Genomic DNA, 16,033 nt, shown 5'->3' with positions numbered 1-16,033 from the left:
CTGCAAGGTGTCTTCTACTGTGCATTACTCCCAGAGCCAAAGTTCAATTAATCTCATACTAGCGCACACCAGGGTAGTGAAGGATTGCTGCAGGGCAGGGAAAGGACTGGCAGCAGTGCACAGAACCCAGAACCCACCCTTTCCCACAGAGCAGTGATGGAGTACGAAACAACTCCTGACCCTCCAGTGCTACAGGGCTGCAAAAATCAGCTCTAAATGCCACTGTTTAGTACAGCATTTACTGCTTGAAGACGTAAGAAAACATGTCCCCTTCCCTCTTGACCCAACAACAAAAATCACAGGTCTGAAAGACTCTGGAATTCCAGCACTAATTACATTTATATAGAAAAACTAAATTTTCGAAAGAAAACCCCAGCAACTATCAAGAAGAACCTCCCGTTCATCTGAATTATAAAACTACAAAACCTTTGCAACTTACAGAGAATAGCTATCCCTCAGCAAAACTCAAGCAGTAGCTAGGACTGAACTAGATTTTTAATCAAATACAAAATTCTGGAAGTCTGCTTTTTAAAATTTCGAAAAATTTCGTTCAGTATAAAACAAAATGAAACAAAAATCAAATAGGATATAAAAACAATGTCAGTGTAATTTACAGGGTTAATGGGATTAGCAGGTATGAAATGGGCATTAAAAAAAATACTACAAACAGATGCCAGAAACCATTTATTGTCTGTGAGCAATAACTGCATGGAATGGGCTGCCAGGCAAGTTCACTGAGGTATCACATTTGGATTGAGAGAGATGCCATTGAGTGAGAAAGCCAATGTCATGGGTGGGAAGGAGGATAAACTACTCTGAAAAGTTTAGTTTCCAGTTTAGTATCTTTAAAATATTCCTTTAAAAGTGGAGATAAACATCCCAAGACTGGTATCAGTTTTCCACAGGAAAGCTGAGGGAGGGAAGAGGAACAACACTTTAACGACTTCAGAAAATAACTAAGTATCCAGACACCTTCTTACAACACTGTGACTTAACCACAGAGTGAAGAAATGTATTTATGAACAACCACTCTTGTTCTTGGGAGAATTGGGAGTCAGAAAGAAAGAAAAGTGATCATTTCTTAAACACCAGCCTGACAAAAATGGACTGAAGTAAATAAGGCACTATGAAACTTAGTAAAATGCTGCTCGAAGGGAAGGATATTAGCAAGGAGGCAAACCATCATATATTAACACAGAAAATTCTATTTTACTATTTTGGGAAGCAACAGCAAGTCAATTTACCTCTAGTTAAAATGCATTTATACAATGAAACACGGGAGTCAGTTCAGTTCCCTTAATGTAGTAGTCTGGGGGACCTGCTGGGAGTAAAGCTTATTATCCTCCCAGGGATTTGAGCAGTCGTAGTTCACAACCAATTTGACTTAAGGAAAAACACAGCTGCTATTTTGAAGGTTTCCTGCTGTGTAAGAAATAATTAAGGCTGTAGGATCAGTATTCAACAAAGCATAAATAGCAGAGATGCTAAATTAATTCTATTTGGAAATAAGGAGTTAAGTGAAGCTACATTACAGAATGGAATACATAATGTTCAAAGGCAAAAGAGGAGAGTTAAATGAGAGGAAGTGTGTGTCAGAGGCCAAACTCTGTATCCTAACTATGCAACCACAATATTATTTCATGTTTTAGAAGTCCTTTACTCAAGAAGTAGAAAGCACAAGTTCCAAAACAAAGCAATGAGTTTTATTCTGATTTAAAATACAAAACCAAAAAAAGGAGCAGCAACTGAACACACTTATCAATGTAAAAACTGGAAAAAGCACAGACTCATTAAAACTTCTACTACCAACCTGGTACTATTTACTATTTATTTAGGCAGAAAAATGTGAGAGATGGCAATGGCAATCCCAGTAATTCAGGGCAGTTCATCTTTAGAGCATCCTGACCTGAGCTTTGATTCTCTCCCCACACAACCCTCAAAGCACGACCTGCAGCAGGAATTCCCAGCCCAGGAACGGCACTGTCCATGTGCGGACTGGGAGGTCAGTTTTGGATCGCTGGACCACAGCCAGGTGGAGGAACACATGACAAGAAGCCTATGCCATCCAAGAGCTATTCCTCATGTCCTGTAGAAGTGAGGTGGTGAGACAGATGGCTGAGCCCCACAGACTAGAGTCAACCCCTGAGTTGTCTGTTGGACCAGACACTGTTAAGTCATTAGGATGCTAATAGCTTTAACACTGCTTAAAGAAAAAAAACATTCACACACAAAACTTCACACCCTACAGTTTTTGCTAAATATAAGGTTAGACTTACACCTCCTAGACAGAAGGCAAACAGACAATTAGAAGAGGGCTGAGACATCTGCTGAAGACAGGGATTCTCCAGGGAAAAGCTAAGGATCATGACAACTCAGGTTTGCACTAGCATTGCTCCTTTAGCTAACAGAAAGCAAAGCTTAGGTTAGCGATAAGTTTTACTCTACTGCCAGGATTTACATCCTCTGGTCGAGGACATTGTAGATGCCATCTGCTTAATACTCAGGTTATTAATTTTTATTTAAAATGCCAGGCCACAATTCTTCAAATATATATATATATTTTAAACAAGTGCTTTCAAAATGGCTGATTATACTTGTGTATTCTCTGGGGCTTGTCTTATAAAACAAATACGAAACTCAATTATTCCACGATTTTAAGTTGCTCTGGCTCATTTTCCAGCTTCCCAGACAGCTTCTACCTTCCAGGCTTGAAAGAATTGTTCTTCTACCTTCCTAAGCACACATTGACAATGCTGCTACTACCTCCCTAAAGAAACTGCTGAATCCCAGCTTCCTGGAAAGCAGGATCTGTGGCCACATATATGTCAAAAAATAAAACAGACCAGGGCACACAGCCACGTTCTGGGCTTGGAACCAGCAAACACGTTACAGCTTGTAGCTGGACAACTAAAATCCTACTCCTCCATATAGCCCAGCCAGATCCAAACAGACTTTTGGAAACAGTCCATCATCTCTCCCAACCCCAGAACTATGCTTGGGCATTATCTGGGAGAGTGTTAGTTGGCATAGAACAAAACTGTGTCATGAGCAGGACTAAAAATGTAACAGTAGAGTTGCATATCATACCCACTCCTTATTTAGTTCCTGCTATGAACATGCATCACAAATACAGTACTCAGTTGCTTCTGGAGAACATCATTTTTATTAGTTAATATGGAAGTTAATTCCATAACTGGCCAAATGTGTTTCAGAATTAACAGATCACCCTTGCCTAGGTGGCTGCTGCTTTCAAATCAGGGAAACAGAACCACAAAATCATGTAATATCCGAGCATTTGTGTTTCCACGAGTATCATACGCAGCACACGAGAAAATCTGCACTCTCCAGGTTTTGGAGCTTTTTAATGTGGTCAGATGGACTGAACATGAGCATCTGATTTCTTAATTTCGGCAAACCTGGACTGCCGCCAGTACAACATTAGTCCTGATTGTCAGCTGGTATAAAATGGGCATAGCTCTATCAACTGCATTCCAATGCACAGCTGAGATTCTGCTTCTCCAGACTTCACCCACATAGGAGTGATGGGCAAGGAAGAAATTCATCTTACAAGATCAGCATTTTAGGAACAAATCTGTGGGTTTATTTCAATAATTGACAAAGTTATATATATCTTCACAAATTTGTTTTTTTACGACTAAGTCAGAATTCCCAAATTAATTACTTTTTAAAAATTCATACAAACCTGAATTGAAAACATTTACCCTTATTTTGCACAAAAAGGAACACAAGCAAGAAGTTGTTGTAAAGACAAGAGAGGCATATAAAACTTTCCAAAGGAAAACACAACGACTGTGGTGCAAATATGGATGTAAATATTGTACATGGCAAGAATTACTGTGTGTAAAACTTTGTATAGATGTGATTATGCAGTGTCATAGGGGACTGAAAAATCATTCTGACAATACAAAAGCATACAACCCTTTCACAACTGCTGACCCACAGATCATCATCTTCAGTGCCAACTCCTCACCTTGGAGTCATAAGTGCAGTGGCACTGTGTATTGGGTTTCCGTAGCCAGGTTTTGGTAATGGAGAGGGCAGTGAAGGGGAACAGGATGGGATGATACAACTTGCCACTGGCCAAGGCTGACTCCATCAGTGATGGTGGCAGCACCGTTGGCATAACTGAGTTAAGAAGGGGGAAAATGTGCTGCAGAAGAGCAGCTGAAGAGAAAGTGAGAGCATGAGCACAAAAGCCCTGCAGACCCAAGGCCAGTGCAGAAGGAGGGGCAGGAGGTGCTCCGGGTGCTGGAGCAGAGATTCCCCTACAGCCCCTGGTGCAGCCCATGGAGAGGCAGCTGTGCCCCTGCAGCCCATGAAGGACCATGGGGGAGCAGAGATCCACCTGCAGCCCATGAAAGACCATGGGGGGAGCAGAGATCCACCTGCAGCCCATGGAGAGGCAGCTGTTCCCACAGGGCCCATGAAGGACCATGGGGGAGCAGAGATCCACCTGCAGCTCATGGAGGACCCCACAGTGGAGCCATGGGTGCCTGAAGGAGGCTGTGACCCTGTGGGAAGCCTACCCTGGAACAGGCTCCAGGCAGGACCTGTGGCCTATGGAGGGAGGAGCCCACACTGGAGGACATTTGCTGGCAGCACCTGTGACCCCATGGGGCACCCATGCTGGAACAGCCTGTTCCTGAGGGACTGCATCCCTTGGGAGGATTCACACTAGAACACTTCATGAAAAACTGCAGGCCATGGGAAGGACTCATATTAGAAAAGTTTATGAAGAACTGCCTCCTGTGAGAGGGCGCCCATGCTGGAGAAGAGAAAGAATGTCAGGAGGAAGGAGTGGCAGAGGTGGGCTGAACTGACTGCAACTTCCGTTCTCCTTCTTCTCTCATTTTTGAGGGAAAGAAGTAGAAAAATTGACAGTGAAATTGAGCACAGGAAGAAGAGTGGGGTGGGAAGAAGGTGTTTTAAGATTTGGGTTTATTTCTCAATATCATACTCTGATATGACTGGTAGTAAGTTAAACTAATTTCCCCAGGTGGAGTCTGTTTTGCCCATGACACTCACTGTTGAGGGATCTCTCTCTCTGACCTTATCTCAAGCCACAAGCTTTTCATAATGTTTTCTGTTCTCTACCAGCTGAGGAGGACAGTGACGGAGCAGCTTTGGTGGGCACCTGCCATCCAACCAGGGTCAACCCACGGCAATATTGACAAAACTGCTTATTACTCCGTAAAATCTCGAACACCCATTTATAACTGTTGCAATACCGGCTGCCAATCTGGTCCAGTCAGTCCAACTAACAATCTACCTAATAACCATCTGCTCCAACCTAATAGTCCCAGATGAACTCCCACACTCTGATTTACCCGTGAATACTTTCACTGTAGTGCCTTCAACTACAGGTATGATTTCAGTCTTCCAAAGAGATGAAAAGGTGACAAATACATCTCAACAATGACATCAACACTCAACTAAAGACCATTACTCCAATAAACCACAAAACTGTCAGATCTTTCAAGACAAACAACCAGAAGTCTACAACACAATAAAAACCCACCCACACATGAACTAACAAATTTATTAAATCCCAGTGATGATAACACTGCAGGCATGAGACAGACATCTGTTTTTCACAGATCTTGGCCTACATCCTAGTTCTGATGTAAAAAAGAAAAAAAAAAGAAAAAAGCCAAAAACCAACAGCTAGAGAAAAAACAAATTACTTTAGATCCATAATTAGTATGGTCCTTTTGCTCTCTCCTCAGGATACCTACAGTGATAGTAGAAAAGGGTGATATAGGAAATGTAGGAAATGACTGTTCATTAGTAAGATCTCCGTTTTTCCAGATCCCTTTGGACTCCTTGACAAAATGCTTCACTTCGTACAAAAGTAAATGTTTGGGTCGAAGATCTCCATAATTGTTAAAGAAAAAAGTCTGGTTTGCACAGATATTCTGCTGTGATTTCTAAAACTTCTTGTTTTGGACTGAGCAAGAAGAGAGACAGCTGATTTGTATGTTCCCATGTCAAACCACTTCACAGCATCAGTAAACAAAGGGAACAGCAAGGCTGACTAAACCCAAGCTGATCAATACTGTGAATCATCGACTCAGAGATGGCTTTGAACGCACACAGGACTTTAGCTGGCAGCATGGTTGGGAGTTGACCATCCTGGTGCTTGCTGTGCACTCTGATGCAGAATCAGTAGCCCATCAAACACCATCTAGTAACCCATGCCAGAAACTGGGTGGAACTCATTCAGAGCTGCTAATTGCCTTCCCTCTGTGGAGAAACTGTGACCCTCATCAGTGGGAAGGCTGTGTTTTTTGTCAGAATATGTCAAAGGAAGGCAGGCAATTCTTGCTTTATTGTAAAAGTGAGTCACTGAGAGACTGCAGAGTAAGAGAGCTCAAGGACTTTGTGAAAAGGCACAGAGTTGTCCAGATTTGATCTCTGAGCAAATCTTCAGAGAATCACCTAATTAGTCTGCTTTCTGGAAAAACTGGAGATGAAGCTTTTTAACAGTGCAAAATTAGGCAATGAATTTAGGCATGCCTACCTACAGTCACTGGCACAAGATGGGAGAATACCACATACAGTCATTCCTCAACAACCAGCAGGAAAGTGTCTGCAGGTTTGGAGGACAGCCTAATCCCTAAGAACTGAAGTCATCTCCTTCCAAACTCATTTATATCCCTTCCCTTCAGAATCTCTCATCCACGGAAAAGCAAAAGAAAAAAAAAAAAAAATAAGTTATTATAAGAATTAAATGTCTGATTGCAATGTCAGTTGAAGGAAATATTACAACATACTTTGCTAGTAATACCACAGAAATAAACACAGAAAGCAGAATGTTTTGTATCACGTACAAGAAACAAAGCTACCTGAATAACTTCCCCCCCACCACTCCCTCCCTCTGGCCCCAACCTCATCTTGTGATTCTCTCTAAAGAGAGTCATATGGCAGCACTTTTCTCCTTTTATGGGCAAAAAAAAAGGATAAAGGAAGTCAGCAGCTGAGCGGGACTGCAGTGCCACATGAATTAAGCAGCTCGGAGCTGAGCTGCTCCTCTCGCATCCCTACCTCAGTGCATTATGGATAGGTACTCTCAGAGAAGGACACCATGAATCAACATCCACTTAATGCATATATAATTACATGTCACTGAGTGTTTCACACTGAACTCGTCACCACAGCATGTATTAAAAACCAAAGGATAGAAGGCATGTAATATATTTGCATTTGCTTATCTACCATCTCCTTCCTTTGTGTGAATGTCCTGTCAATAGCAGGCAAACCTCTTCTTTGGGAAACAGCTGTATGACAGTATGACACTGAGCAGCAATTATAGTACTTTCTGCTGCAAGAATTTCCACGTGTTCCACACTGCCCCAGTGCCTACCACCCACACCCACCTCAGTCCTTTTTACCACCAGCTCTACAAGAGGGAATCAGGGAAAGTTATTAATAATCCAGTTTAGCCAATTTGGTGCTTTTTTTAGAGTACAAGAACTGTATAAATTTCATTAGCTCAATGTAGGGAAAGGTAAATTACATACAAAATTCCCCTATGTATCGAGAATAAAAGCCTTATTGTTATTCTGTCAATGGAAAGAAAGGAATCATTGTTTCTGCCTCAATAACTGATACTAGACAATATGAGGACTCCCATCCATAACAGCTACGGTATTGAGAAACTATATAGAAACCCACCTCCTCTCCAGGAACAGGTGATGGGATCAAGAACTTGTAAGTACTCCCATCTCCCACCCAAGCACAGGCAGCAGGATCCATCAACCAGAGAACCACAGTGCGCACATGGCCACGGGCAGAACACCTGCTGTGGGTCTTGGAATACACCTGTCAGCCTTACAGGTACCACCACTGAGTCAGAGCCACCCTGCCTTCCTCCAGCTTTTTATGCATGCTCATTCCGAGTTATATGTGACTATTACAACTTAATTTGACTACTAGAACTTGACTACTTTGTTTGGAAGTGATGCTGAAAACAACTGAATTCAATTACATGGCCTAGGCTTGCTGGGTCACAGCCCACACACTTCAAAGCTAAAATGTAGATAAGCATTTCCAGGGTCACAGGCCCTGTCCTTAAAACTTTTTTTTTTTTTTGGTTTTTTTGGCTTTTTTTTTTAGGAAGGAAGCAGTCTCCCTGGTTATCAGATCATTATCAGGTCAGATCAGATGGCAAAAACAACAGAGTTCAGTAAGGAGTTTAAAATAATCCCATAATTTTTTGAAGTCTAGCACTGCTCTTGCATGAAACATGGAATTTATTAAATACATGTATATATATATGTATTTCTTATTGTTAAAGATTAACTATTTACTCCTTAGAAGCTTTCAAGTGTTACTGCAGTGTATTTAATTCTCTACTGACAAATGTTATTTCTTTATAAACATTGACTATTTCTTTAAAAAGTAGTATTTAAAATCTGTAGGTGTCCCTTTGCCTTATGAATAAATTAGAAGACACTGAATAACAGCAAGCGACAAAGTACAAACACTTTATTACAATTGTGGTGACTCAGACTGTCAGGATTTGGCAGCCCACAGTGTTCCTCAGCAGCAGAACAAAAGGGGATTTTTTTTGGCAGTTTTACTTCTAGTTCAGTAAAGGACAACATGATACTGTCTGTGCCTTAATGAATCAAAACCTCTGCAAAACAAAGGCATAAGTAGTCAGACCCCAATCATTTTCGGTCTCACAGTATAAAACTGGACAAACATATTACCTATATATCTAGGACCTCTAATATGTGTTCTATGACATTGTCTTTCTGGGAAAAAATAAAATAAATAAAAGCAGGAAGATTATCTAGCTACAGAAATACAAATCAGTTCTACAGGCAGCACAGTCCCAAAATACTTCAAGATCAGGAAATATCTTCTGTTTTCCTGTTGAATACAAGAGACATCGATAAAAAATTCTCAGTGGATTTTTTAACACCTTGACTAACTAAAAACATAAACCCCAAAGACCTAAGTATTGCACTATAATAACATAATCTGTAATGTATTCAGAGCATAAAATACATTTTAAGGGCGACTCATTTTCCAGCACCCCTATCATGATCTCATCTGGAACAGCAAAACCATCCCTGCAGTAATTGGTATTACAGAGCCCTGCTGCAGCACAGCCTTGGGAGAGGGAAGCATTCCAGTCAGTCCTACAGGGCTTTTATGCTTTAATAATAAAAAAAATAAGGAAAAGAGTTATAAGATATCAGAACCCATTTCCTCTGCCACCATCCCATTCTTAGGGAGAGGATTACAGACTTATTTCCAGAAGCTTCTAAAGATGCCAATGTCCATCATGAAATCTGTATTTGAAGAAGTCGCCAACTGTCTACAGATGATCCTTGAAGAAAAATACTGCAATTACAGAGCAATACAGTACAGACTGTGTGTATGTGGGTGGGACAAAGCACAACTGAGACAAAATTAGACTGTTCCTGGAAATAAAACATAACAAATTTAACAATCTAGCCTTCTCAAATCTAAACAGATCTCAACAACTCTGAGAAATGTTATCGAATTTTCCCCTTGCCATTACTTCCCCCCCCAGTTTCCACAGTATTATAGCAATCCCCTCTGAAAAATTAGGACCAACAGATCACCCATACCAAATAAATATTACTGTATGTCTCCCATGGAGGCTATTTAAATACAATTCTGGAATTAATTTACTGGAGATAGAATCATAAGGACCAGTTACCAGAGAAAATTTTCCTTCTTCTCCAAAACCAATTCTGCTCTGTAAGCGGCACCATCACTCAGCATTCTGGTAACAGCTAAAAATGTTACTAAACCAGTAATGAATTTCTGCCCCACAGCTCCACACCATCTATTAACATGCACGAGAGAAATCAGAAGATGAACTTTCTCCCCTCTTTCCAGAAAGCCATTAACTCAAGCTAACCTTCCAGATTTTACCCGGGGCAGCTGCAAAATGAATATTATAATGATCAAGCTAGGTATTAAATACACTCACAATAAAGAAAATAAAACAGAAACCAGGTTTGCTCTGAAATATCTTTGAAAAACATGAAAACAACCCTTTCCTCCCACTTCTCAGAATAACCACATACAGCTTAGGCAACAATAGTCTTAGGACACTACTGGGCTCAGTTCAGTTGCAGAGGCAAATAATACTGAGCTGTTTTGAAATATCCCAGTAGGTGCTCCAGGACATGGGTCTATGCAGGACATGGGTCTTCTGGCCTCCTTGTGCCTGCTAACCAAGTATAGATGCAACAGCTGTTGCAAAGCACCTCATCCAGGACAAAACATTTACACTGGACAACTGAATCAAACCAGACTCAAACTACATCCTAAAACCAAGAGATTTTCCCCAGAAGTCCTCAGTCTTGCCAAAGTCTGGCCTTCATCCCTTCAAAATCTACACTCTTCCTAGATTTACTTATCCATATAAGTCTAGAAACCAAATTGGACTCACAAGAGAATTTTGAGCATGGCTGCAACAAATTTGGGTATAGAAGGAAAAGTAAGATAACTGGGATAGCAAGCAGGAAGCCACCTAACCTAATAGGTAAGAAAGTTGTGAAGGCTGTACCTTAAACTGATGTCACCTATTCCTGGAAGCTCAAGAGGTACCTATGTTATTAAAAAGGGTTGTAAAACCCTCAGGCCTCTCTAGAAGCAAGATACATTCCTTTCACAAGCTCCTGAGGAAAGGAGTCATGCAATTTTGAAGTTTCGGATGAGAGGGCAGGAGCATGCCCTCAAGCACCACGGAGCTATTTAAAAGCATCAGGAAAGCAACCACAGAGGAAGTAAAAGTGGGTGGCAGGCTCCTCTCAGGTTGAGAGACTGCCTCCCAACAACATCTCTGCACACCAGGGTAGAGCCCTAAACCACAGGCTATTGTCTCTCCTAAGATTATTCCTGCAGAAGTTTTGAAATGGAAAAATATTTACTGGATTAAAGAATAAAACATCTATAGAAACCAGATTTCCCTCACCTGAATGCCTTAATCACAGGGCAGGAGTTTAGGCCTCTGGCCTAATTACTGTTTTTATTTTTTTTTCCAGAGGTTGCAGGTGAAATAAAGGGCAGCTTATGACACTCTGCTTGTTTCAGTCTCTTGGGAAGAGGGTGATGTGAGCTCAAGGTACTTAAAGCTAAAAAGGACAGAGAATAAAGTGTCACACTTAATGAATGTGTGATGCAACTAATGCTCCATAAAACATGAAGAGAGATTAACATAATTGCAAATGCTTTTACTCAAGTTTGAGTAAATAGATTATACTTATTTCTTAGCAAAACAAGCTTTTCTAATCCTGAGGGAACATTCCCATCTCTGGATGCCAAAGGCAGTGAGGCAGGAGAGAGATTCCACTCTCCAAAACAGTCTCAGTGGTTAACAGGTATGGATGGATGCAGAACTGTGCATCTCATTTTCTTCACAGTAAAAAATGTAGAAAAGTGTGCTTTCAGACATGGGTTTTAGGACCATCAACCTCAGCTTTGAGGCATCTAGTTGTAAAATAGGCCACTCAAATAATTTATGAACTCAGGCAGTAATACAGCAGAGAAAAGAATTTCCCCTCCTTGACAAATCCCATAAATTATATATAAGAAAGCTTCTAACATCTATTTAAACTTTAAGTTAAACCTATGTGTATCAGAGAGATACAGGACAGTACAGAATGACTTTTATCTAAAATGTCAGTTTAAGTCTACACATTCCCTTAAAAACACCAAACCATCTCCACAGTGTTTTTATATTGTGAGAACGAGCATTCTGTTATCCCGAGCCCATCACAGACAAATGGGGTCAAACTCAAGATTTCAGTATGCTCCATGCCATATTCTAGTCACGACAGCTCCCATGCTGAATGGATGTTATGGATGCTCTTCACCAGGCCTGAGGAACACAGGTTCATTAATCACATTTAATAACCCAGGACCTGAATCAAACCAGACTAGCACTTTTGATAGGCACACTTAACACTACAAGCTGCACTGCTACTGGAACCTTCAAAATTAATGTTTCACACATTATAAACATTGCAAATTCCTTACACAGATTTACTCAAAGATAAAACTAGGACTTAAGCATTAGCTTCACCTTTTGCACTGCTGGTCATCCAAACCATGTTAAAATCTGTCAACCCGTCCACAAGGAAAAGCACTACAGAAGTACTGTCATGGACAGGGAAAAAAAAAAAAAGGTAATATGCACAAAGAAGTCCCTCAGAGCACTGATTTTCTAGTCTATTGACAAGTTCATAAATTAGACAAGAGTATTTCAGTTGTTAGCATGCCAAAGTAACCATTCCTGAGTTAAGGCTGAGTGATGTTTAACTAAATCTCATGGTTCGTATCTTCATGTTGGCATAATTTCTAAACATTTTAAACCTACAATACTAAATAAAAATCTTTCAAGCACTTGTGTGTCAGTGCTGTACTGGGTCAGTCCTGAAAGATTATGTCCTATACCTATTTACTGTTATTTTTTTCTGTAGCATCAGCTGCTGCTACCAGTTTAAATCAAGAACTTGTATTGAGCAGTATGTAAAGATAGAAAATAAGACATGTTTTTCATTTTAATTGGAAGCAGGAAGTGGAATTCTGTTTAAGTAGAAGAATGGTAAATTCCTGGTACTTCATAACAATTAGGACCTGTACAGCTCAAATCATTCAGATTGCTCTTGTCATCATTCACACGAGTGCAGAGCAGCTTCTATTACAATTTTAATTTAAACAACAAAATTCAAATTTATGACTGCATTTTTTGCAGCTCTCAAACTGCCCCATATATTAAATATTTTAATTCATGCCTCTCAAACTGTTTTCTCTGATTTAGTGTTACTGTTTTGCATTCCTAGATAACATGAGTAGAAAGCACTGCTAAAAGAATGATTGATAATACTGAAATGGATCCAAATACATACTGAATTCAGTACAGAGGAAACACTAAGATGTTTGGCTGCTTCAAATTAACATACATTGTTAGCATTCATACACCCCTATCTACTGACATTATAGGTCCCAATAAAATACCCTGTTTGTCTCCAGGGATTTTAACAGGAGACTTAATGATGTCTGGATCATATACAGGCCTTAGACATAGAATAGCATTTTTCTAGTTCGTATAAAATGTGAATTGAATTATTAACTTCATGTGCTACTGCATGTAATATACATCTAGTGCTCAAGAATGCCAGTAATTCCATAAAAAAGTATTCCACAGTTTCTCCAAAAACTCTAATTAGAATGGCATTTGAAAGTAGATAAAAATATGATAAAGAGATCTTACTTATAGTACCTGTACACCTACAAAATATTATTTCTGTCAAAGTACAGGAATGGTTATCCATCTACATAAGATACAGCATTTAAGCTTGTTTTGTATATCACACAATGTGGAAATCTGCAACATACTGCACATGCAAATCCTCAATGCCTTTGTAAGGCTGCCATACTGCTGAGGACCAGATATTTCAGCCTGACAAAACAGCGTCAAAAGTGATGTCATGAGAACAAGCTAAGCACACTAACAATGAATTATCTTCTCAGCACTGTAAAATTCACTACAGACTCACTGTCATGGCAAAATGACATCTGACGACAGTAATTAAGCAATAGAATCCAAGATGATCACCATTTTTCCCTTCTGAATTAATCAAGGGGGTTTTATTCTAATTACTGGTATACACTGTCTTTTCAATCACTTGTGGTTTATTTATTTTCAGTTTTTAATGAAGAGCAGAAGTTCTTGGGGGAAAAAAAAGCATCACTGCAAAAGCAGCACAGGAGGGTACTGAAGAAGTACAGAACAGAATACAGTAAAATATTGCATAGTCTTTGAGAAACCATGTAAGTAACTCAGAAAGCCTTGCTTATACTTGCCATAGTTTACATTAAGTGAAACTTTAAAGACCAGCGGTTAAACTATACTAGACCAGTTTAAGTTGAAGAATAAAATTCTCAGAATTTTATTCTTGGTTGCTATTCTATGCTTTTTATAAAATTAAGTGAAACCTTTAATGATATTAAGTGAAACCTTTAAGTATATTGCTGATGTAACAGTCTTCCTTACATGTTATAGAAATACGAAAGTTACCATAACAGAGAAAAAGGAAGTATCAGCTCGGTTCTTCCCTGTGTAACAGGAGTTGGGGTATTTTTGTAGAGCTGTGCTGAGCATGTGAAAATCTTTGCCCACACGGCAACCTCATGTCACGACAGCATTTCATTTCAAATCTCCCCCACTGCCAAAGTAATTTTAATTTTTTATGGCCTTGCAGATGATCAAAACAGAAGAAGCAAAGCAAAGCAATCTCTGTCCCCCTTAATCCACCCTTTCCCCAAATATATATAAACTGACTTCAGAACTGGTAACAAAAACGCAGTGTAAAGATGGTCTGATTGGCAATTAGAGACCAGGAACAGGCTGGAAATCAAGTCACATCACCACCCTCGGCAAGTTATTAGCAGCACCGCTGAAAGCCTGCGCAGTTAAGAGCCTCGCTGTGTTGCCAGTGAATTACGGAGCATTCGATTTTACACAGTAGCACAATGTACTACTGAGCCCTTAGCAAAACAAACCCCAGATAAAGATAAATAAAACTAAACGGTCTTGGAATGAAATTACCAGAAAAATAATAATAGGAATAATAGATACAAGCGTGCTATCTGTTCGCTGTAACACCTCCCAACATAGACAGCAATTTAAACGAGATGAATGCAGCATTACAGAGCCAGTCTTTCATCTCCTATCTAGGTACATCCCTCTGGAAACACCACGCTTATGGCACCCTGCAATCACCAGCAGCTGGAATAGAAAGTTTTCGGTAAAATCAAAGTTTGAAGCTTAATCTCCCTTTGCCCCCTCCCCGCCGCACTCATTGCAGGCAGGCACAGCGACGCGCCGTCTGACCGACACCCCGGGCCAGCGCAGGGCTCCGCCGGGCTCCCCGGGCCCAGCCGCGGGCACGGCCGGCTCCGCCAAGGCGCTGCTCGTCCCTGCAGCCGCGGCAGCTCCGGCACCCACCGGCGGGCAGCGAAAACCCGGAGACTTCCACTCGGGAGAGCCCAGTGGCCGGGGAAGTGTTTCCCCGGCTCGGCGAGGCCAATCGGGAACCTCCGCTCGGGCTCGCACCGCGCCCCATGCCTCTCCAAGCGGGGCTGGGGGCGAAGTCAGCCCCTGGCGCTCCCCGCCCCGGGGCCGCTGGCAGCGCTCCGGGGCCGACGCTTCCCAGGCAACAGTTGGCCGTGTCCCTCCGGGTCCCTCCCGCCACCGCCCGCAGCCCACCCCGTGCGAGGGGCAGGGGCACCTCGGGGAGGGCGCCTCGGGGCCGGGGAGCGGGCACAAAGGCGGCTGAGAAGGCTCAGAGGGCGAGGGGAGCGGGGAGACTCCGGGGCTGCAGCGCGCCGTCCCCGCCCCGATGCGGGGGCGCCGGGAGAAGAAGCAGCAGAGGCGGCTCAGCCCCCACCCCGCGCAGCCCCGGGCTCCGCCGTGCCTCCCCGCTCTTACCTGGGCCGCCCGTCGCCGCTGGCCGCCGCAGGTACCCTCGTCCATCCCCCGCCGCTGCCTCCGAATCAGCCGCCGGCGCTCCGGCGCGGCCCAGCCCGCCCGGCCCAGCGCGACGCTGGCAGAGCCGCCCCGCCCCGCGGTGGCTGCGTGCGGCTCCCGCCGGCGGCCGCCCCGGGCGCGGCTCCCCCGGACCCGCCTCCCGCCGCCGCGGGGCGAGGCGCCCTCCGATGGGGATGGGGATGGGGATGGGAATGGGGGTGGGAGGGGGACAGCGATGGGTCTCCCACCCCGTGCGGACCGTACGCGGGCACCCCCTGGCTCCCCAGCCGGCGGGTCGGGGCGCTGGGCTGTCCGCTCGGCGGAATCAGGGCAGGGTGCGTGTGACTGTCACCCGCGCTGCGCCCCGCCCGGGGACATCGGCGCTGCCCCAAACCCTCCCCGTTTCGCCGGCATCCCATCCCCCTCTCTCCGGTGGCCTCTGTTGTGGGGTGTGGGGAAGTGGGACGGGACGGTTTCTGTGTGATTCTG

General features: G+C 42.7%; 1 protein-coding gene across 4 annotated transcripts in view; it reads right to left on the bottom strand.

Annotated features, from left to right (window-relative positions):
* The window catches only part of FAM49A (family with sequence similarity 49 member A), a 55,833-nt gene extending 40,208 nt beyond the window's left edge, over nt 1–15,625 (bottom strand). For 3 of the 4 annotated variants that reach the window (XM_030944517.1, XM_030944519.1, XM_030944521.1), the window contains exon 1: nt 15,506–15,625. The gene's annotated coding sequence lies outside the window, so the exon portion shown is untranslated. Of the gene's footprint in view, nt 1–12,094; nt 14,841–15,505 lie in introns of those variants that run through there. The other variant, XM_030944518.1, reaches the window with a different exon arrangement.
* Nucleotides 15,626–16,033: the final 408 nt, after the last annotated feature.

The sequence above is a fragment of the Camarhynchus parvulus genome, chromosome 3 (assembly GCF_901933205.1).
Source record: "Camarhynchus parvulus chromosome 3, STF_HiC, whole genome shotgun sequence".
In the NCBI taxonomy this organism is placed as follows: domain Eukaryota; kingdom Metazoa; phylum Chordata; class Aves; order Passeriformes; family Thraupidae; genus Camarhynchus; species Camarhynchus parvulus.
The sequence above is the reverse complement of the archived record's forward strand: the minus strand, read 5'-3'. Positions and strand labels throughout refer to the sequence as shown.